The sequence below is a fragment of the Plectropomus leopardus genome, chromosome 14, assembly GCF_026936395.1.
Source record: "Plectropomus leopardus strain MGB_pleo_1.0 chromosome 14, ASM2693639v1, whole genome shotgun sequence".
Lineage (NCBI taxonomy): Eukaryota > Metazoa > Chordata > Actinopteri > Perciformes > Serranidae > Plectropomus > Plectropomus leopardus.
In genome coordinates, this window is record NC_142189.1 from 16,511,702 (window position 1) to 16,533,433 (window position 21,732).

The 21,732-nt window shown below is 41.0% G+C and overlaps 1 long non-coding RNA gene across 1 annotated transcript in view; it reads left to right on the plus strand.

Annotated features, from left to right (window-relative positions):
* LOC148187448 (uncharacterized) overlaps window positions 1-21,732 on the plus strand; it is a 199,876-nt gene that overhangs the window by 167,573 nt on the left and 10,571 nt on the right. Inside the window, exon 4 of the long non-coding RNA XR_015778798.1 lies at window positions 12,676-12,816. This is a non-coding gene — a long non-coding RNA (uncharacterized LOC148187448). The remainder of the gene's footprint in view (window positions 1-12,675; window positions 12,817-21,732) is intronic.

The following is a 21,732-nucleotide window of genomic DNA, read 5'->3' on the forward strand; positions in this document are numbered from 1 at the left end:
CATCTGGCTGTGGGATGCACGGAGGGAATCTCTCTTGCTTGTTAGTGACTGGCTTTCACAGCTCTCCCTCTGCTGAGTTTAAAGCTTGCTGAGTGACACCGCTGCCCACTCACACAGACAAAAATACCCCGCTAACTGGATGGCATATGTGAGACATTCACCACAGGGTACAGCTCTGTGTGTGCCTGTGTGAGTACAACAGAAAGACAGACTATGGGTGAATGAAAAAGAGAGACAGAGAAAACAGAAAAGTGTCTTTTTTTTTTTTTTTAACTTTCCGTAGACTAATACCTTGTCAATTTGAGAGTGGGAATTAACTTACATGTGAAGGAAACTTGGCTGATGGCGTTGTTAGATAAACTGAACCCCCAAGTGAAAGTCCAGGACATCTTTCCCTCAGAGGGCTATGTGGGAAAGTGTGAATATTTGTCCAAAACGTGGCGCTGAAAGCTGTGAGTTGCGAGCACATGTGGGAAAGGTGGGCTGAAATATGTTGGACAAATTGGACTTTGTCAGCTGTGCCTGCTAAGTCCTTCAGATGGATCTAATTGAACCTGACGTGGCTTTACTTCTGTGGCTTCCTCTCTGGCTCGGCCTCTATTTGTCTTCTCACTCATGTTATAGTCGTTAGCCATGTTCGTCTCATTGTCCTGCTGTGCTGCTAAAACATGCCGCCGCTTAATAAAGCCTTCATTGTGAGTGATACAGTAGCACCTCTATGATCGAAAATAAATTGTCTTTTTTGCTGGAAAGTGTGAAGCTCCGCTGGAAAGTGTGAAATCTCCACAAATACTTGTGGAATTAGCTAAGCCAATTTAATGCCACAATGAAGAATTCATTTGGCTGTCATCATATTTTGAGTCTTTTTTGTGCTATGTTCCTGGAGCAGGGAAATTTCATTTTTTTTCCTCTTGCCAATCAGAAATCCAAACACAGACTTGTTCTTTCTCAGGAGTGTGCAAAAACCTAAATTCATACAGATTCAGAATTCACACACAGAAAAACTTATGAAAAAAACTCCTCAGCTGCCTCACCTTATATCAAAAAAAGGCATTATTTAAAAGGGGACATCACCAGAATTAAGAATTCCAATATGTCATTTCCGTGGTCTTGGAAAGTTCAATCAATATTTGTGAACATGAGCTAGTCTTTTTCAAAGCCAGAAACTAGAGAAGTAAGTCTAAAATTAGTGATGTTATAGGGTATAAAGTCTAGAGCTGCTAAATTTGTGGACCAAAAGAATGTTTTCTTGTTAGACCCAGATGAACTTTATTCTATTTTAGTGTACTTAGTTCTGAATTAAAAATGTACCGAAATAATACCAAACAACAATCTCTCCCAGGTAGATAACTGACGGTTGAGGGGATATGTGAAATCCTGTACTGTAACATTCAAAGATATTCGGTTAAACATGGTGGTCCAACCTCTCTGATGTTTTTACTGTGCTTATGTTATGTATTGTGTGGCTTTAGCGTCTTTGATTAACCAAATCTACCAGCAAGGAAGCCAAGAAATATGCTGCTGTGGATTGGGGCTGCAGCAAAATAGATTTTCGCCACCTAAAAAAGTCGGTGTCAGTGTACACTATATTTGGAATATTCTCTTTGTGTTATCTTACACACTAACCAATTGAGGTAGCAGCTCCCATATTCTGTGAAGTAAAATTACTGTTTTTGTCAGTTGACTCTGGTAGCTTTGAGATAATGACTTAAGTCTTAAGTTAAGCAGTAAAAATATTCTAGTGTTTTCTCAACGCAGTTTCATTTTATGTACATAACGCTGTGGTTTTCTACCCGGATGTAATTATAAACAAACATTGTGATTCAGTCTATTCGGTGCTATGTGTCATCTGTAACATCTTTCCCAAGTCTTGCCAGTGTAGCGTCTGTAGACTTTTTACCCAATCACATCACAGATTTGAGTTTTAGCACTGTAATTTTTGAATTTGGGAGAGAGTTGTTTATGTATACATATATTTTCAGACTGTTTTAGACCCAGGGTTTCTATGGTAATGGTGTTACACAATCAGAGTTTCCAAGTCTGGAAAAGTCAGTCAATAATCAGTAAACATCATTGAACGTTTTGGAAAAGACACAGGATTTTGTTGTGTAATGAAATTCTCAGTTATTTCTTATGGATAACCTTCCATATAATGTAAAAATAATAAAGTTATTTTCTGTAGCGCTTGATATCCCATAGCTTACACTTACACTTGTATGTTTTGATGTAAATGTTACAGTTCTCTGTTTTATCTTTTCCTTTGTGTTCACTAGCAAGTTAAAATTATATTTGAATAGAGCTTGAATCTGATATGTTTTTAAAAAAAAAACACTGGGCAAGTGAGGCAAGAAAATAATTTGTCATTATGAATCCTGGAAAAGTCATGGAAAAGTTTTGAAATTTTGTCCAGGAAAAGGTTTGGGAACCCTGTAGACCATAGGAATAACATGTATGAATTTTTGAAAATGGGTGTAGTTCCCCTCAAAAGATATTTTCGAGTAAATCATAATGATAGCAAACTTGTAGAGGGGAAACAGCTTTCAACAGGGGGCGCCACACAGTAAATCCAGAGTGAAGCTCCTGTCCAGCACAGTTAAGGGAGGAAATGCTCACAGGAGGCAGCTGGTTTATTCAAACACACACACTCAGACCCCCGCACACACCAGCCATTCAGTGCCCGCTAAGAGTTAAAAACAAGTCACCTCTCTGACATTTACGCAGGGCTGCTGCTTCTTTTCAGATGCACTGTGGGATATGACAATACCCGCGGCAGGGGAGGTATTGAAAGGACTTCTGGGGAGACAGGAAGCCTCCACTAGCATGGTGCACCTGGACTACCTAAACAACCAGCACAAAAAGACCCACTTGATTGAGTGAATGTGGGAGGACAATGAGCACAATAAAATAAATGGAGTGGTGAAACAATGCCAAATGATGTCACCTGGCAGTCAACTGGACCCCTGCCACAGCGCTGGTTTGCTTGGCCCATGCTGCCTGTTACAAGTCACTTACTCTGTACCTTGTTTATGCTCCAATTTCCCCCCACTACAGTGTACCATTTTCCAAATCTAGATTTTCGCTCTTTTTTTTCTCCCCCCGGCTGAAAAGGCACAGTGAGTGAATAGGCTTTAATTCTTGCTGTTTGGATGGCTTACCAATGCAATTTTTTAAAACACACTTCACAGATACTACTGGTGCCATCAAAGACCCCCAGAGGAACATTAGCATAGAGGAGTGTTTATACTTTGCATTGATAGTCCATTTACTCTGGCAAACATCAAAGAGCAGAATATCAGCTTTGTTGAATGCCATTTACTCTGGCATGAGATGTTTTGATGAAACAAGCTGGATTTCTATGCCTCTTGTCTGCTGACAGAGAACTGTGGCAAAATTAGAAGGGCAATGGCTACAAAACAACATAATCAAATAAATAAAAAGGAAGTTGACGTCCTTGGCTGATAAGGATTCAATTTTTCCATTAGAAAGAAAATAATCCATGTTGGAGAAAGAGCTTAAAGGTCCTGTATTTTCAAAAGTCAGATTTCCATGTCTTTTTTTTAGGTTTGACTTAGACAAATTACATTTTAGTATCAAATTGCTCAATCCATTACGAAATTCAAATGGTCTGTTGACTTTGTTGTGGCCGTATAGAATGATCTCTGCGAAAAAGGGGCTACTGTTTCATAGGGTTGTAAAGATCCATCAATCTGGATCAAAATATCGATTAAATGAGCAACAATCACATGTCATCGATGCAAAGTGTAAACGTCAATCCACATAATCCTCTTAGATGCGCTTTTATTTTGAAATCCTGCGTCACCGTCACACAGCCTCAGGCAGATGATGGCGAACAGCCGAGAGAAAGACGATGAGGAGAACACTATTTTCTCGGGAATAAATCATTGTGGAAATGTTGGGTTTTTTTGAGAAACTCAGGGTCAACAGAAAGAGTATATGTCATATGTAAATAATAGCCGTACTCAGGAAACACGATGTATATGCCGGGCATCTCACTTCGCTAACTTATTGCTAACATTACATTAGCTGCTCAGTTTCAACAGTGTTTGGAAATTCATCCACGCTGTTCTGGAGATGCAGTGAATATAATACATGTAAATTGGTTAAGTTATGAGCTAAGCTCATTTATGCAATGTAAAATTCCATAGGCTTATGCTAACAACTTTTGTTAAAAGATCTTGTTAATTCACATTTTTAGGATGTTGGGAGTTTGTCCTCAAGTCAGACAGCTCTAAAGTTTTAGGAAAGAGATCATGCTCTGAGGTAAATTGAAATCCTTTTTTTGTTTTTTGGAAAGCATTCCCTAACAAAATGAACCAGTTTTAATTATTTCCAGTTATTTAGATGTTGCTTTTGTCTTTTCTGGCCAAAAGCAAAAACAGGGGATGGCAGCTTCCTCTGTTACAGACTATAATATTGACTCATATGAATTGCAGGCCCCTAAATCGAATCGTAATCGTATCTTGGCAGAGTTTGTGATATCAGCAAATATCCTATCATTGTCCAAAGTATGAATGAAACCATTTATTTGCACCACCCCAAATGCTGTTACTACCTCCTCCGCCGGCTTAAAGGGAGCACCATTCTGTCCCCCTATTCTACGATTGTAGGGAGTTTGCTCGCTCTCTTTTTCATCTCTAGCTGGACAGAAACATGGTGATGACAAGTATGATTTAGATTTTTGCTATGTTATATTTCAGTGTTGTGGTGGGAGCAGAAGTCCTGTTTTTGTGGCTTTATTTCTGTTAGGTTCACTTGTTTCAGTGTTTTAGGTTAGAGGGAAGAGCCCAGATCCCATGACCCTTTGTGGGTTGGTCTGGGTGTCTTCTTTTCTTTTTGATCATTTTGGCCGGACCAACAGTCTTTTATAATAAAACGTTAATTTCCCTTTATCCTGACCCTGTGGTTATGTTGGACCTCTTTGTCTAGGGTTTGTAACACCTTATACACAGAACAGCAAGGCACCATAAGGATTCAATACTCCTGTTTTGAACAGGCAACTTAAAAAAAACTACTGACCAAACAGAGCATACTGGACCTAATGGGGAGGGGGGCTTAAAGAGATGGGTGCTAAAATAGAGCATTTTAGACAGAAGGGGAATATATTCAGTCAGACAGTATGAGAAAAATAATGTGTTTTTATACATTAAAGCAAGTAAACATGTTCTGGTAGAAATACAAAATACAAATATGAACCTGAAAATTAGTATAATATGAGACCATTAAAATAAACCATATAATAAAGAACATTATTCTTAGCCAACACTGACTAACATATGCCAACACCATACTAACACACTAATCCTCATGCAGCTGCTAATCACTGCAGCCACATTCTCAGCACTTAGCTGTTCTCCGTCCAGGTTGGCTGATTTGATGAGTATCAGATAGCCCAGACCTAAGCTTCCTGTGTTGCCTCTCCATTTGGTTCCCATTTAACCTGTCTCACAGCCAATAAAAGACCTAGTCAATTACAACAAACCGGGAACTTCATATGCAGGAAATAGGCCAATTACATTAAACCCAGAGAGCTCCTGCAGCCGGTGAGCGAGGGGTTAAAAGGAAAAAAAAGAAAAAACGATATATGTAAAGAGGCAGGGAGTCAAGCGGGAACGGCAGCAGTTTTGGGTTTCAATCTGCCAGTTAATCTTCAAACAGCAAGCTGGCAGTGTGCTGGTCACTGATAAAGGCCCTGGTCTGTCATCACACAGCCTCACCTCCAGTCACTCAGCCCTCCTGTCAGGACGTCATCTGGAATCTGGGAAACAGCTAAGGGCAAGGAGAGAAAGGCCACAGAGAGACGGCGGGTGGAGGGGGAAGATCTGGTGTTTGTGTGTTTGCATGCATGCGTCCGCTCAGCTCTCTCTCTGTCTGTGCTGTTTGTGTCTACGCCAGCCTGCCTGTCTGTATATAAATGCACTGTTTTTGCTCGCACATGTCTGTGGCACGACCCCTGTCCAGAGACCCCCTCCCTCCTGCCTCCCCCCCTCGCCTTCCCCCCCGGCACGCACACACTCACACATATACATACCCACGGCTCGGGACTGAGTCGTAAAATCAAACGCTGATTGTGTGATCATGGGTAATTGTGTGAGGAGAGCCCATAAAATCTAAAAAGAGGGTGTATTAGTGTTTTGTGGCTGTGTTTTATGGGAAGGTGCGCTTTTACGTCTGGGGATGGCTGTGCTGAAAGGTGAGAAGGGGAGGTATCAAAGAGCTGACTTTGTTGTTTAAAGGCAGTCCCCCTGAGGTAGACTGCTGCTGAAAGACAATGTTTACTGCCTGCTGATTGACACTGTAAAGGCACCCAGACGGCACTGAAGAACTAATTGGATATGGCAGAAAGAGTCACCCGTCTTGATGTCTGTAGAACTTCATTATTAAATTTGACACCAGATGATTTAAGGTTCACACATCTGATTTGGAGAACTTAATTCATTCGGCAAACATTATTCAAAACATGAATTGCTGCGATAATTGTACTGACTGACACCTTTAAAGATGCTTAATTTCTCCTTAATAGTGCTGTTAAATGAAAAAAAAGCTGTTTTTCTACACTTTGCCTCTCTAGCAATGGACTAATATTGCTTTATTTCTCACAGTTGTACTGTCATATTGAAGTCACATGATCTTTATAAATCAGGACAGTGGCGGTCCAAGTACATTCAGTGCCTTGGGCAAGCTTCACATGTCCCCCCATCACCGCCACCCAAAAAATATTATCATCTTATATCTTTATTTTATCTATAATGAAGAAGAGCCACAGTTAATGAGGATAAATACAAATAAACAATGTTGCAAACAATCAATAATACATAACAAACAATAAAAGACTATGGTACAGTCAAATTAGCTTTTTTCTACTTTGCCCTGGGTAACTTTTGCCCTTTTATTTTCTCTCACTGCGATGCTCTCCTCATAAACTTTACTTCTTCATACCTATCTGTTGCTCTTGCATGTTCTGACTGTAAAGATCACTCACAAATAAAGACATTAAGTTGAACTGCATTGCTAGAATTAGAGGTGGTACCCCTATTACAGACCGATCATAAGCATTACATCTTTGGGTATTTTTTGCCCCGTGTTTGTTTACCTCATGTTTTGGTACTGATACCCTTTTCCTTCAAAATTGGCAAGTGTTAAGTGCATTTTTAACCACGGGAAAAAACTATGTGTGAGCTGTCTACACAACTTTGCACCAGAGGTGTTATCTTTTTGCTTTTTTTAAACGGTGTGTCATGTTTGATGACACAAATGTGGTGGAAAACAGCTCAGTAAACAGTTGAAAGCACCATGAAGGCTAGTGGAAATGTTACGATGGTTACTCGTTCAGTCTTACTCAGTCTCTCTTTCCAACTCAGCGCCCAAATGTTTGAAACGATGTGTGGCCACTGCTTTAGCAGAGATGGATGGTATATTCTAGTGGCCTGTGATTGCATCATACTGGCAAAGGCACTCAAATTAGTATATCTACCTGGGTGCTGTACTTCCATCACTGCTCATGAAAGCAAATCAGAGCTGGATCTGATAAATAACCATGACTACTGCAGAGTCATTTGACCTGAGAGTGATTGCTGATTGTAACTTTTCCCAGTAAATACAAAATCCAGATGTTACCGAGTGTTAGTTGTTTTTTTTTTTGTAAAGGGGCTCTATAGGGAGATTCACCATGGTATGATGAATCAATAGATTATCTATCACAGTTCTTGGTATTCCGCAGCATTTAATGTATTTTTTGTAAATAAGAGCTACAAAACCAAAGACTCTATGTCAGAGGTGAAAAGCACTAAATACTTATTTATAGCTTCTGTGTGTGTGAATAATAATACAAAATGATTACTTCTTCTTCTAATTATTACACCTAATAATTATGTTTTTGTATCTTTCTCCCTGTAATTTTCCTTTCATAAGTACCTGAATGGATGCTTTTATGTCGGTAGCTTGCTGCTTATACATGTAGCCCATTTGCATTCAGTCAAGATTAGTTGCTTATCCTTGCTCTGTGACCTCCAGTGTAAACATTAATTGTGTGATACTTTTAGTACCGATCAGGTATGAGCTCTTCAAAACATGGTACAGCATGTAGAAATGATTTATTTACTCAAACCAAGGTTGCTCAGTGTGTGTTCTCTTTGTAATCTCTTGCTGTACATATACAAATGGACCATTGGCAGGGGGTGGGATAAAGGCTGATTTACTGTATAAGGTCTTGATGTGAAGCCATGCTACCATCAGAAAGAATGACTGACCTAGGACTTTGAATATTGAGAGCTGTTCGAGTGTTCACAGAGTCTGTATGCATGTGTACATCTGAGTAAAGATTTATATTCATGCTCTGCTCTAGCTTTTAAGGTCATACATTGAGACACTAAATGTGTTTTTTTAAAGAGGAAAAATGCTTTGATTGTGCATCCAGTGATTCTGGATCTTGCACACAATAACTTGTAATATATTTTTGTTTTTTGTGTGTGTGTGTGTGTGTGTGTGTGTGTGTGTGTGTGTGTGTGTGTGTGTGTATGGGTGTGTAATTCTTTAGACAGATTCTATTTCCCTCATAAGGCCATGATCAGACAGAGCGCGTTTTGCAGCATGCTGCTTTTTTTTATAACAATTGCTCAGCAAACACCAAATCACTGGTCTTTAGCTTAACTGTTACTTTGCTGTAAAGTAAACTCAAATATCTGTGCCTTATAATCTTTATAAAAATGGACAGGTGGAGGGCAGTAAAAAAATCTTCATTTACAGTAGGTAGCTGTGTTCAGTCTCTTAAGCTCATTTCCCACTGCTCAAAAAGCCACTAACATTTGCTAACATCTGGCTTTTGTATACAATGGGAAAGGCAACAATCTGCTTCCACAAATGACTCTGGGGGAGTCACAGGTATTTATCACCTCCAGCGATGATCGGCAGTGATGGAAATAGAACACCCAGTTTAATGTGCAAATTTTAGCCCCTTTACCGGTGAGATGCAATGATGTGTCACCAAAAAACAGCATCTCTCTCCGTGTAAGCAGCACTCAAACATCGTTCCAAATTATTTTGCATCGTTTTGAGTTTAACTGAAAGAAGAAAGAGATATAAAAAAAAATTAGTAACTACGTAAACTTTTCACTGGCCTCCATGCTGCCTACAACTCTTTACTAACCTGTTTTTTGGCTTGTCTGTGACATTGACTGTGAAACAATAGCAATAGCATGTGTTCTATAGTGGACCACCTGCAAAAACCAAAAAACCAAATAGGCATGTCTGTCTGCTGCAGATCCGTGTACACTGCTCTGGTCTACTGACAATGGGGAAGGACTCTATAGCCCGTTTTTAACAGCTCTTCCTGTGTTTACAATGCCCGTGTACACATACTAATTTTGGTAGAAAAGGAGTATTACTCTTGTTATGAATAAAATCTAAGGCCCACTCCTGAGATTATTTAGCAACTCCAGATCAATCCATATCAATTTCAGGCATACAATAACAATTTCTGTTTATGCCCCACCCACTCCCCCGTCAGGCCACATCCAAGTCTCATTAAACCCCGCCCACTTTGAGTGATGGATACGATGTAGATATTTTAGTTTGTTGAGCAGATACAGATAATAGTGTACTCCAGTGATACTCAATTTACAGCCCGCGGGCCAAATCTGGCCCCTGATAGGAGCCAGGTGCTCCCTATCCATTTTCTAATGTACTATATAAATTAAGTGTTTTACACAAAGAATGGTCCCAGTGTCCCAAAATCCTAGAAATGTCCTAAAACCCTGCAAATGTCTTAAAATCCTTCAGACATTTATGGGGCTGCTGCAACTGGCCCCTGGCCTCTTGCCACTTTACAAAAGTAAGTAAGTGAGTATCCCTGGTGTCCTCACTGATCCCTTCAAACCATGTACACCACTACTTCCTTCCATCGCCACCACAGAGGGCCCGCCTCTCAGTTATTCTGATTGTACAATGAGAAAAAATTGTCATAATGATGCTTTTACCACCCAGAGTAGGTTTTTTTTTTTAACTCGAGGTGATTAGAGAGATACTGCAAAAACATGAGGCGCACAGCAATGCAAAAAGCAACAAGCAAAATGCTTCACTGTCATTGCAAACCATTACAAAAAGCCACCCCAGGCTGCTAAAACACACTTTGTATGATCCAGGCCTTAATATACAGAAATACTCTTCTATGTGCCCATGTGTACCTTGTCTGCCTTCCTAAATCACAGACTGTGATCTGAAATAAGCTCCAAGATTACCCTGAAACCTTGAGTCCAGGCCCATGTCAAATCATTGGCATAACTAGACACAAACAAATCTCTTGTCATTTCCCTGTGCTGTTCTGCCTGCAGCGCAGACCTGCGGTTCACTTTCTGATTAGTTCACTTTATGGCAGTGCATTCAGACAACGTCCTGTGATGTCCTTTTTTTTCTCCCTTCCTCTGTAAGCTCCTAGATCATTTCCAGGCTCCGCATCCAATAATATTTGGTCGAGCATGCATACAGGCTGGCATAGTGAGGTGAGTCAGTCAGTCAATCTTTCATTAGGCTTCAGGTGAACAAGGTCACACGCCACTCCTTCACAGCCCAAGACAAGAAGCACATCTGCAATAAGGCTATAGGGTTGATGCTTGGAATGATAATGCCTTCTTCTTCTCTTATTTCTAGTCTCTCTTTTCCTTCTCCCTCCCCTGCTTTCTATCTGTCCGTCTCTTCCTCCGTCGATCTATCTCCTCTCATCAGGAGGCTACCGTGGAATAGGGCAGCAGCATTGTGTGGGAGGTGATTACGTGTGATCTGCCGACTCAGTCTTGACCTTTTCCATGTTATCCCTCAGATTGAAACCAACACTCGTGGACTTGCCTCCTCCCATGCTTCTGCTCTGTTCATGTTACTTTTTTTTGCTGTTTGCTTTAATGTTTCACACATATATCGCAGAGAAGGGACTTCTGATCACATGCTTGCAGTAATTGCTCTGCTCCAGTAAAATTCCATAGCAGGTTTTCTGTTTTCTCTGTGTGTGAATGCAAGTGTCTGTATGCGTGATTTTAGCCACTTAAGACTAAAATTACAGGTGTGACCATTTTGAGTGGACTATACAATAAATATATGATCTTAAATTGTAGGCTTATGCTATGGGGGGCCCAATTGGTTTTAAGTGTAATCAACACATAATGTTCAAATTATATACAGCAACACCAGCTACTAGAACAGACCTATGGATTTACTTTTAGTGTGAAAACAGCAAAGCAGCATTTATAGAACAAGAGCGAAGACAGAGTCATTCTGAATTTGAGGTTGTTAGCATAATTTGGATGGTTTGTTCAATTTTAACTGCAAAGTCCATTGTTCTTTGTGCCGCTCCACCATCCGAAGCAAATGAGCCCAACTTGTGTGCAATTTACTCTGTTGTCACGTAGAGATGGCGAACATACCTCTCTCTCTCCCTCTCTCTCTCTCTCTTTCTGTGAGCTTTGCTGTCGCAGCAGTTGCTGTCAGTTTGAGCGGTGCCTGCCCCCAAATATAATAGGGTTTTCTTGACTGCCTCCCCAGGGATTGACTGGCGGTGAAGAATTCACCATGGCTCATTTGGAGCATTGCAGGGACGGGCTTCATAAAAACTAGCTCCTCCATGTCTCCAGGCGGTTCTGTGGCATTCCAAAGAAGGTGTTAGTTTCACTGATAATGCTTTCATGGATAGACAGCACTTGGGTTTACCATGTTGTCCAATGTCTCAGGCTCTGTCTGTGGCGCATGATGTCACACAGCTCAAAAATAAGTCGGTGGCGTCTTGGTGTATGCTGGCTCAAAAAACTGTACGTCATGTAAATGAGGTGTCTACTGAAACCGCTGTACATCTCAAGCATTGATGAATGACTGCCTCTGCTGTCATGCTTTCCACTAATGCAACAAAAGTGATGATCAATTTGAAAACAATACTTACATGCCCATATGTAGATTGAAATAGTCAACTCTTATACATACTGGGTATCATAAAATCCATTCTTGTTTTGATTTCAGTGCAAGTGATGGAGGGGTGCAATCCAAGTCCTTAAGATCAGCTGAAGATGATATGACATTTAAGCAGTCTGCATTAGATGGAAGAAGTGGGTATCTTTCAAAGTTATGGCCTTTTTGTTGCCTAAAACCCATGTCATGTGTCCTAGACATTGTTTCCTTGTTGACCTGCAGTGGATTTTAAAAGACTGTAACTTTGGCTTCAGCTCAACTTAAGCATGCACTTTTACACGTTTCTTTATTTTCTGTCATATATAGGCTATATATAATGTTACAATGTCAGATGGTCGTATTAAATTTAAGATTTAAAGATTTAAATAATGAGGAAAACAGATGTAGATGTAACAGTAATCCTTGTGAGTAAAAACCTCAGATTTCAGACCGTTCTCACTCTGTTTCCAGCATTTTTTTTCTTTGGAGATGAGCTGACGTCAGCTCATGATAGATTTCTTTTTTGTGGTCATCTGCTCCAAGAGTGTCACTGCAAGTGTTAACATTACATAAACATGTAACCACATGCTAACATCAGGGAAACCTGTAATCTTGGTTGCTGATGTTGTTAATTTCCCCCAAATTTCGGATCAAATTCCTGCTGGAACATTCTAGAGTTCAGAAGTTTGTCTAATATACTCACAGCTGGTTATCCACTATTTTCTGTTGCAGTCATTCTCCGGCTGCAGTGACGCTGCAGAGACACTGGGATGTTGAAGACCCAGAAACACTGACCAATCAGAGCTGACTGGGCCTTTTCAGGAGGTGGCCTTAAAGTGACAGGCACTAAAACAGAGCCTTCTCAGACAGAGGGTGAGTACAGATGTTTCAGCGCTGACAAAATGACCAAAAGTGGTTTTTTTTAACCCTAGAAGCTTATGAACATGTCCCTGTAGAAACCAAAATGCAAGTACGAACCTGAAAATGTACATAATAGGTCCCATTTAAGGAAATATTTCATGATGGCCTTTGTGTACAGTAGAATAAATTACAATGACCAAAAACAGTTTAAATGTACCTAAAAAGACGGGCTTGAAAAAATGCTAACCTAACCTTTATGTGTTCTTTTTTGCAAATAAATGTTATGATAAACTGTTAAATCACTTCAAATATACTGCACAGTGTATTTGTATTGGGTTTATCAGCGCTCCACATACCTCGTGTCTCACCTGGTGCAATATTCATCAACGGCCCACTTTCACAATTTCAAACCCACATGTTCAGGCACACAATATGAACCACACACACACTCACACACACACCCCTTAACCACAGGCCAGTATCTGTGGTATGAGGGGTTCTTGTTGCTAGACAGCTGCATGCCTTGGCCTCTTCACAGCGGTCGACTGAGCTCCGAGGAGCTTGACAAAGAGGCTTAAAGTCCTCCCTAAGTCTCCAGCCCCTAGGTCGTCTGCATACCCCGAGCCCAGCTCTGGAAAAGGCCTGAATGCGAGTTTAGCAGCTATGGTTACACCCCGGCAGACCCCTGCCGCCGCTCTCGCTTGCATTACCATTTTTTCCCTGGGCTGCTTCAGTCTTATAGCCCAGCAACAGGTTCCTCCGGTGCTCTCCTCTTATTTCATAACATGATGAAAGAACTGACAGACATACTGCTGCTACTGAGGGACTCTAGCTTTCCTCCTGCGTGTATGTGTGAGTGTGTATGAGCATGTACATCTGTATTTTGTTCTCGTACAGACAGTGGCACAGTCATGTTCTTTGACAGCGATTTGAATCTGCATTTTTTTGTTTGTTTTGTTTTGCTCTGCTGGAGTTTTCTTTGGTGCAAAGGAAGAGCAGCTTGCTGCGAGGTGTGTCTCTCAGCCCACTTACCTGCTATACTGCGAGTGCTTGTGCTGTGCCACAGCCTCGGTGAGGAGGCTCGAGAGTCTATTGTGATATGGACAATAAATCAACACCCATATCCACCTTGTGTGGGGGCATAGACACAGCAGGGTGGATGAGGGTGCAGACTTGTAGACCCACACTATAAATGTACCACATATAAAGGCAGGAGGACAAATGCAGAGGCAATGAGAAACTACTGCAGGCATTCAGTTAATGAGGGAGGTATGTGTATATGTGCATGTGTGCATGTGTGTGTGTGTGTGTGTGTGTGTGTGTGTGTGTGTGTGTGTGTGTGTGTGTGTGTGTGTGTGCGCGTGTGTGTGTGTGTGTGTGTGTGTGTGTGTGTGTGTGTGCATGTGTTCTATAGTGGACCAGTTTATACCTGTGAGTGTGTGCGTGTGTGGGAGGCGGTATTCAATGTCGGCAGCTGGAAGTACTCAAGCTGCTGTTGCTGCAGAGAGAGAGAGAGAGAGGGAAAGAGAGAGAGAGAGAGGGAAAGAGAGAGAGAGAGAGAGAGAGAGGGAAAGGGAAAGACAGAGAGAGAATGAAAGAGAAGAGACGCCTGCACAAGAAAGAGAGGCTAAGAGAGGTACCAGCACAGGCTCCCTCTTTACAGGGGCTGAGCTCTTGCAGAGTGAAAGCCCCTATAGAAAGAAAGCAGGGTCATCTCAACAGTGCAGCAGCCTCGCACACACAAACACACACTTGCTTGCACACACACACACACACACGCTGGAGCAGAACAACACCAGGGCCAGTGTGAGTGCAGCGAGTGCACAGCAGTCCTCCTCAGGAAGCGGGCCTTGTTTAGACTTACAGCTATGTGCAAAGAATAATAAGGACCAGGACAATGTTGGTACAGACATGCAACACTCCCCCGTCAGCCTTTTATGTCTGCAGAATCTCCCTCTTCACTCGGACAGATACTCCCTTTGTGCGATATTGTAGATGAAAGAGGATTAGGCATACCTATGTTATGGTCAGTGCCGAGGCTCCCACCCGGCGATGCCAAAACAGTCAGATGAAAGATCTCATGGTTTTTTTAAACTCACTGCAGGTATTTTGCCATGCTCCTTCTGGAAGTTATTCAAGTCTATATCCTTTCTTCCTCCCTCTTTTCAGACCTTGTCGTCTTTTTTTCCCCTTTCCTTTTTTTTTCTCTAGAAAGGTAATGAAGGGGAACCGAGTTTCTCGGCTTAGGAGTGCCAAGGCTGTGATTTTCACTGTGAAGTGTTAAAAGTTACAGTGCACAGCTGAACTTGTATATTCAAGCATTTGGCAGAGTTACAGCTTCCCAGCTAAGCCACATGTTTCAAAGTTTCAAAGTTAACAGCAAAATGAACAGGTGTCTCAGACAAGGTTTCTGTTCTTGGAAATATCTGTTTGCGTATGCGCTTTTGTGCTGATTCTCTTCTCTCCGTCACATTAAAACAGGTCAGTCAGGCTCAGGTCCCCCACTTTTTTTCTTCTTCTTTTTAACACAGATCTTCACTGTAATGGACACCTCTAGTTTTGTGGGGGGGAAATACAGTCCTGTACTTTGTGCTTCACTCTGACAGGAAAATCAGTGAATCAACCCGGCGATTTCAGTGGGTCATTCTGCAAGATTCTGTTACCTTTCAACAAGCAGAGCGGGCCCCCAGGCAGAGGCCTGGGAGAGGTCGGGGAAATATAGGGAGACAGAGAGAAAAGAGTGTAGAAAGAAGACCAAAAAAGAGATGGGTAGTTTTTGATCAAGTTTGAAAAAGGAAGTAACAAGGCAGGCTAGCGCTTTGAAAAGAGAAACTCAGAATGCGGTGGCGCGAGAGGAAAGATCTTGAGAGAGTGAGGGTGTGAGAGTACTCAACTCAGTGGAAATCCTCAATTCATACCGTGTTCCAATCAAAGTCCATTGACCTGGCAGGCCTGTGACAAATTATCTCAGCAGCTCTACATATGACTCAATCAGCGTGGCGGATAGCTTTCTGATGAGCAATAGGTCTCCTCGTATATCAGCCAAATCACCCCCTGATGACTGCATCAACACGCAGCCTACACAGCTCTGAGTGGAGCGGAGAGCTTGAAATCAACTCTTACAAAGGTTACCTGTTGTCTAAAGAGCACCTTTAGACTTGCGACGCACTTCATTCTTTTGCCACATCTCAACAACAGGTACTTAGGCGCGCAGTGTTCAAAACGTGAACTTGACAATGTGACGTCTTTCAAGATGAGCAATGCACCTTCGAACTGATTAGCAAGGATAGTCAAAGCCTGTGGTTTATCTAAACAAGAAGGTGTATAATCGAGACAATTAGAATTAGAATGTATACATCACAGAAAAAAATTAAATGGCGGCTAAAGCATAACCAAGAATTTCTTTCTTAACACATTAGAAAATACTTGTTGAAGATGTGAAATGACTGGAAACTGTGCAGCACTGCATTGTGAAGTTAGATCAAATCAAGTAACTGCAAGCGAGCTAGGCAGCTGATTTGGGCTAAAACGACTGAAAGGTGCGTCACTAATGGTTATTCTGCTTGGACTTTAATTGTCGCATTTAACAATCTTGTGAATTCATGTATTTATCAGACTGAAAGAGCTAGCAGGACTTGTAAAACATAGCAAACTCGCATTTCACACATACAGGGGGCGAACTGAACGACACTAAGATATGATACAATAATGATACAAGCTCAATGTTAGCAGTAACCGTAACGTAGGTCCAGGTCCTTTAGCAGACACGACCCCAGCTTTTAGTGCAGAACTTACTGCTCATTTTTTCAAAATTTTGAAACCTAATTTTATATAGCCTACATGGTGATTTAAATATGGCTGGGTGGTTATTATCACATTTTTCCACGATGTGGCAGACTCATTACACTTTTTTTTTTTTTTACCTGGACTTTAAGCTGTAGAAAGAATTATTATCTGCAAAAAACAGAAAACAATTCACCTCCTCCTCTATAAGCACAGCGACCACATACTGGCTGGTAAGACATAGTGGCTGCGAGGTTTAGTTTGAGCCTCTGTTAGCTGTCCATTACATAATGTCTAGATTGAATGGATATTGGATGCCACCACATCAAGCAGAGTCCCATCTGCTGCTGCAGGGTAGGTGCACAGCAATCACACATGAGAGACAAGACAGAGGACACCTGATATGCCGCCATAGCCAAGTGGATGGATTTACTCTCTAGAAGCCAACAGACCTAGCAGAGCTCTGAGCCATGAGTAGTGAACATCTAAAGGCACACCTCTCCTCTTGTAATTGAAAGTGCACTCACTAGCAGAGCAGCAAGAATGTGTATATATATATATATATATATATATATATATATATATATATATATATATATATCTTGCTTGAGAGATTCTCCCGGGAGGGTGTCTACGGGGCGTTTCATTTTAAGTTGCTATCTGTCACATGAGCAAACTAATCAGAGAGACAGATGAAAGGTGGGGGGGCAGAGGCGGGGTCAGCTACTCAGTGATGGCTTCCTCTGATGGCTGGGTGACCCCTCACCTCTGCCAGAGGATCCTGGGTAAGGGATTAGCCATGGGCGATGACTCAACCCAAGCTGCACATTGGGTCTGCATGCTTTAAATTTTATACAAATGATCTTTTTGTTTGCTTCATAAAATTGTTTAAGGGTAACCTCAGTATTGTTCAACCTGGACCCTATTTCCCCATGTTTTTGTGTGTAAGTGACTACAGGAAACATTTGCCCGCTTCATTGCCTTTTTGGAGGAAGTCAACACCAAACTTGACTCTAACATCTGACATCCACGGAAGAATTGGACTAAAGTGGCATAAATGTTTTTCATTTAATCCAATAATTTTATAATCATATAACATACTTCATTGAAAGTTGACAAAAACAAAATACAATGCATGAAAAAAATGCCTCTGTTTGTCTTTACACTGTTTCAGCAATCACCAACTCTGGTTTGGTTGACGTAAACCCTGAATTCAGCCACTTAGAAATGAAAAAACATTCTGGCTCAATACACGCTAAAATTACTGTTTATATAAATGGAGTCTGGTGGCATTGGCAATAGCAATTTCAGGGTGGTTTCTGGTCAAACAAAAAGGATCTTACTCTGAAACAAAAAGGTCTGTCTCAGTAGGGATCCTTTCCATAATATTGTCACACTCATAACAACAACCTGAGCTTGGCAGGGGCAAACAAACACTTTTAGTGGATGTTGTGGAGGGTGCATTATTGCCCTTAGTAGATACATTGCAGCCTGTTTTTGCAGCTGCTGCCTGCAGCTCTCTTGCTCAATACTGGACTTATTTCAAAACATTTTGTTTCCATTAGTCACATAGACACAAAAATGTGAGAAAATAAGTTCCTGTTGAAAATTTCCAAGCTTACCCTTTAAAATTGTGCCCTTACAAGCAATTACACGTTTGGTCTTTTACTTTTAGTGCAGTTGAAGATCAAGACAGTGGATTTTGTGTTTTTAAAAAAGGGGGAAAAGAGTCTCCAGACATTTTCTTGTTTCCCAACTTGTTTGGTGTTATGACTATTCCATCTGCCTTCAAAGCTGGGATCTAGTCATCCATTTATTATATTTATAATTGGACGTGTTGCATAAACCAGATTCCTGTGCTCAATGGTGCCTTTCATGAAACACTAATCAGACCAGACGCCACCAGACAACAGCTATATTTACTTGTATCATGTTAGAACAAGCCCCACTTGAAACAAACTACTCTTACATTTTGGATTAGATGTCTGCGTACGGCAGCAAACAACAACAGCCCAGGTCAGGAGGTTCAGCACCACGATCAGTTTACTGTCACAGCAGCCGTCTCCGCATTACTGGTCAAATGAACCACCTTATTTATACAGCTACAGCTCTGCGGCAGAGGAGTTGTAAAAAGTTAAAAGAAACCCCCCCACTGAACCAAAAGCGAGTTTTCACTGCCTTTTTTCTCTGCGTGTAAGCAGTATGAACCTAATGCTCAGCGGAGAGGACATTAGACTGTTTATGGTTTATTAATTGTTTCTGAGGGAGTGGCAGTCCAAGCGTGACCTGCTGTTAACTACCATATAAAACATCCACATGTTCACAACATCTGGGGGCTTCTAAGTAAACAATACAGTGAAATATACTTTCAACATATAACAGTGTTTTGGCTCAAGCAGAAGGCACGTCTGCCTCTGCAGCTGCTCGGCCTTTTTAACTCCCTTAGTCGTGTCGGCACATGTCCACTGTCAGGGAGCAGTGCCAAAACCGACCACTGTGTTCAATTATATTTCAGTAATTGTGTATGATACACATTAATCAAATCTAATAATCAGTTTTCAGCGGCATATGGTTAGCAGGGCTGCGCTGTCAAGTGGAGAATATGTGCAAAATACCGCAGTGTGCGAGTAAGTGTTCTGAAGTTAAAAAATGCATTAAGTTAAAATGTCATAATCAAGTTCATAATTACCATAAATATAATTTCAATGCCAGCTGAGATGCAAACCAGCGTCATAAATAGTTGGATGAGATGTGTGTGTGTGTGTGGCATAAAACACAGAGGAGGAATTAAAATCTGATGTCATTAAAGTCTGGCAGAGTATCACATTATTTACATGATGTAACCTTCCTCTGCCAGGACGTGTCACTCAGGGCTCCATCTGCTGTGAGTGCAGCATAGAGCGTTGCTGTGTGTGTGTGGACACCAAGGTACTGCAGCAGGGCTCTAATACATGACCTAAGTGATGGCCTAAAGCTGTCAGCCCCTTCCTGTGGGAAGAGGAGGACAGATAAACAACTGATTATCTGTTCCAGTCACCCACAAATACTACTGACAATACCTCGCTGCCAAAAGAAGCTGGTCCAAGTGTGACAGGAGGAACATGTGAGTCAGGGGAGGGCTGCGATGCTATACATCTTATTCTTTGTAAAAGCAAAGCAGAGCGGGTTTTGTTAACAATAGATTTCAACATGGTAAATATATTAAAGCAGTCGGCACAGGTTGTATGAATTTAACCCCCCCTTAACATTTCCATTAAACTGATTTATAATTTCAAAGGATGGAGGTCCTTTTTTTTTCTTGCAACCAGGAACAAGTTAAGTCCAGAGGCATTTATGAATTGATTGAGACTTCATCTGTCGGGGCTTTGATGTTTTCCTCATTCTTTTGCATTATTCTTTCATCCCGCTTTCCTTTTTTTAGACCGTCAGCATTAAAGTAATACTTTGCCGATTTTCAACCAGCTTTGTGTCAAGGTAATGTGGGTAGTGTGTGTACATGAACTGTGGTGAACTTCCCTCCATCTAACTGGTGCCTAGAGTTTCGCTGGCTCTCGGGCTTTTGCTTGAACTACTGATTGTACTTCCACATTTTCGTGTGGCCCGCCACCCATGATGCCAACATGTACACAAAGAGTAGAGAAGTGAATCAAGTGACGCCCCCAACTCTACCACTTTCATCAGTCAAATTAAACAGTACTGCCTATTTCTAGCCTAAAATGTTTTCGGACACATATTTTAGTGCCCTGATTAGCTGTAAAAGGGAGAGTTTGTGAACAGGAAGTGGTTGCCATACTATTTCCTGAATTATAACAACAAAATTATAAACAAAAGCTGAAAAAAAACTGAGATCAAAAAGTAAAATTAAGCAGTGCTTATCACATATAAACCAACAGTCTGTAACTGCATTGCCATTGCCTATTTCTTGTCTCAAGTGTAGTGGTGTAATGTAGCCAAGTAATAACACTTCATTATAGTACTTAAGTATTTTTTTGGGGGGGGTATCTGTACTTAACTTGACTTTTTATATTTCTTTAACTTATACTCCACTATATTTCCTGAATTAAATATATACTTTACTACTGCATAACATTTCTCCAAAGCATTTTAGTTACTACAAAATAGAGAAGTAAGGGAAGGGGACGGACGTTTTTCTTCATGTGTATTATACACTTCATTTTTAAGGTGGTGTATGTTATGAATGTACATCAAAATTACGACCACCTGCTTTTTTTAAAATCGGATGTACTTGTACTTTTACTTTCAATAGTTACTTTTAATATGATAAAATTATTTTTGGTACTTAAGTTCAGTAAATATCAGATACTTTAAGACTTTCAAGTAAAGTAATATTCTAATATGAATTTAGCTCATACCAAAGTCATTTTCTGGTAAGAAATCTGTACTTTTAATGATGAGATAAGAATGTTACCAGCCGGCTGCCATTGTGTCAAACGCACGAGTTTCCATTACTTCACATGCAAGCAGGAGCGTTTATGGTGTGGTGTGGTGTGGCGCAGTGCATTCTGGTCATTGTAGGTTTTCTAACTGTTGTGCAAAAGCAAATGCCCCAGCCCTTTTCTTGTTTTCACTAGTCATGTAGCACCAATTTCAAAACTATTTGTGACTTTAAGCTGCATAGACAGCCTAGTTTTATGAAAAGACCATCTTTCTTGCAGAGACATACTTCTTGAAGTGGGTTCATGAATGGGCTTCTTTATTGAGAACACCTGTGCAGCAGTTAAAATAAGCAGACCTATCTAATCCTTCTACCATCCCGTGTCTATCTTTGAGCTTCTTGTGTTCCAATATAATCAAACAGGAAGGCGCACGTTTCCTGTCTTTGACCCATATGGACTGGAAGGTAACCATCAATATCCACACACACAATTGAAACTTTTGCTTTTCATCTTCCCCTTGCTGTCTCCTGCTTACTCACACTCTCTCATTTCTCTCTGTCTTTGTGAGGTATGTAACTGTGTGCTCACTTTCAAGAAAAAAAAAGGTAACAAAGTTTGCTTGAGCTTTGAGCTTTCCCTTGATCTGAATACAAAGCTCCAAGGTTCATGTTGGTTCAAGTTTGGTTTCTACTGCTGCTCAAAGAGCTAATTGTGTTCAGTAACATCACAGTGTGACATGATGACTGAC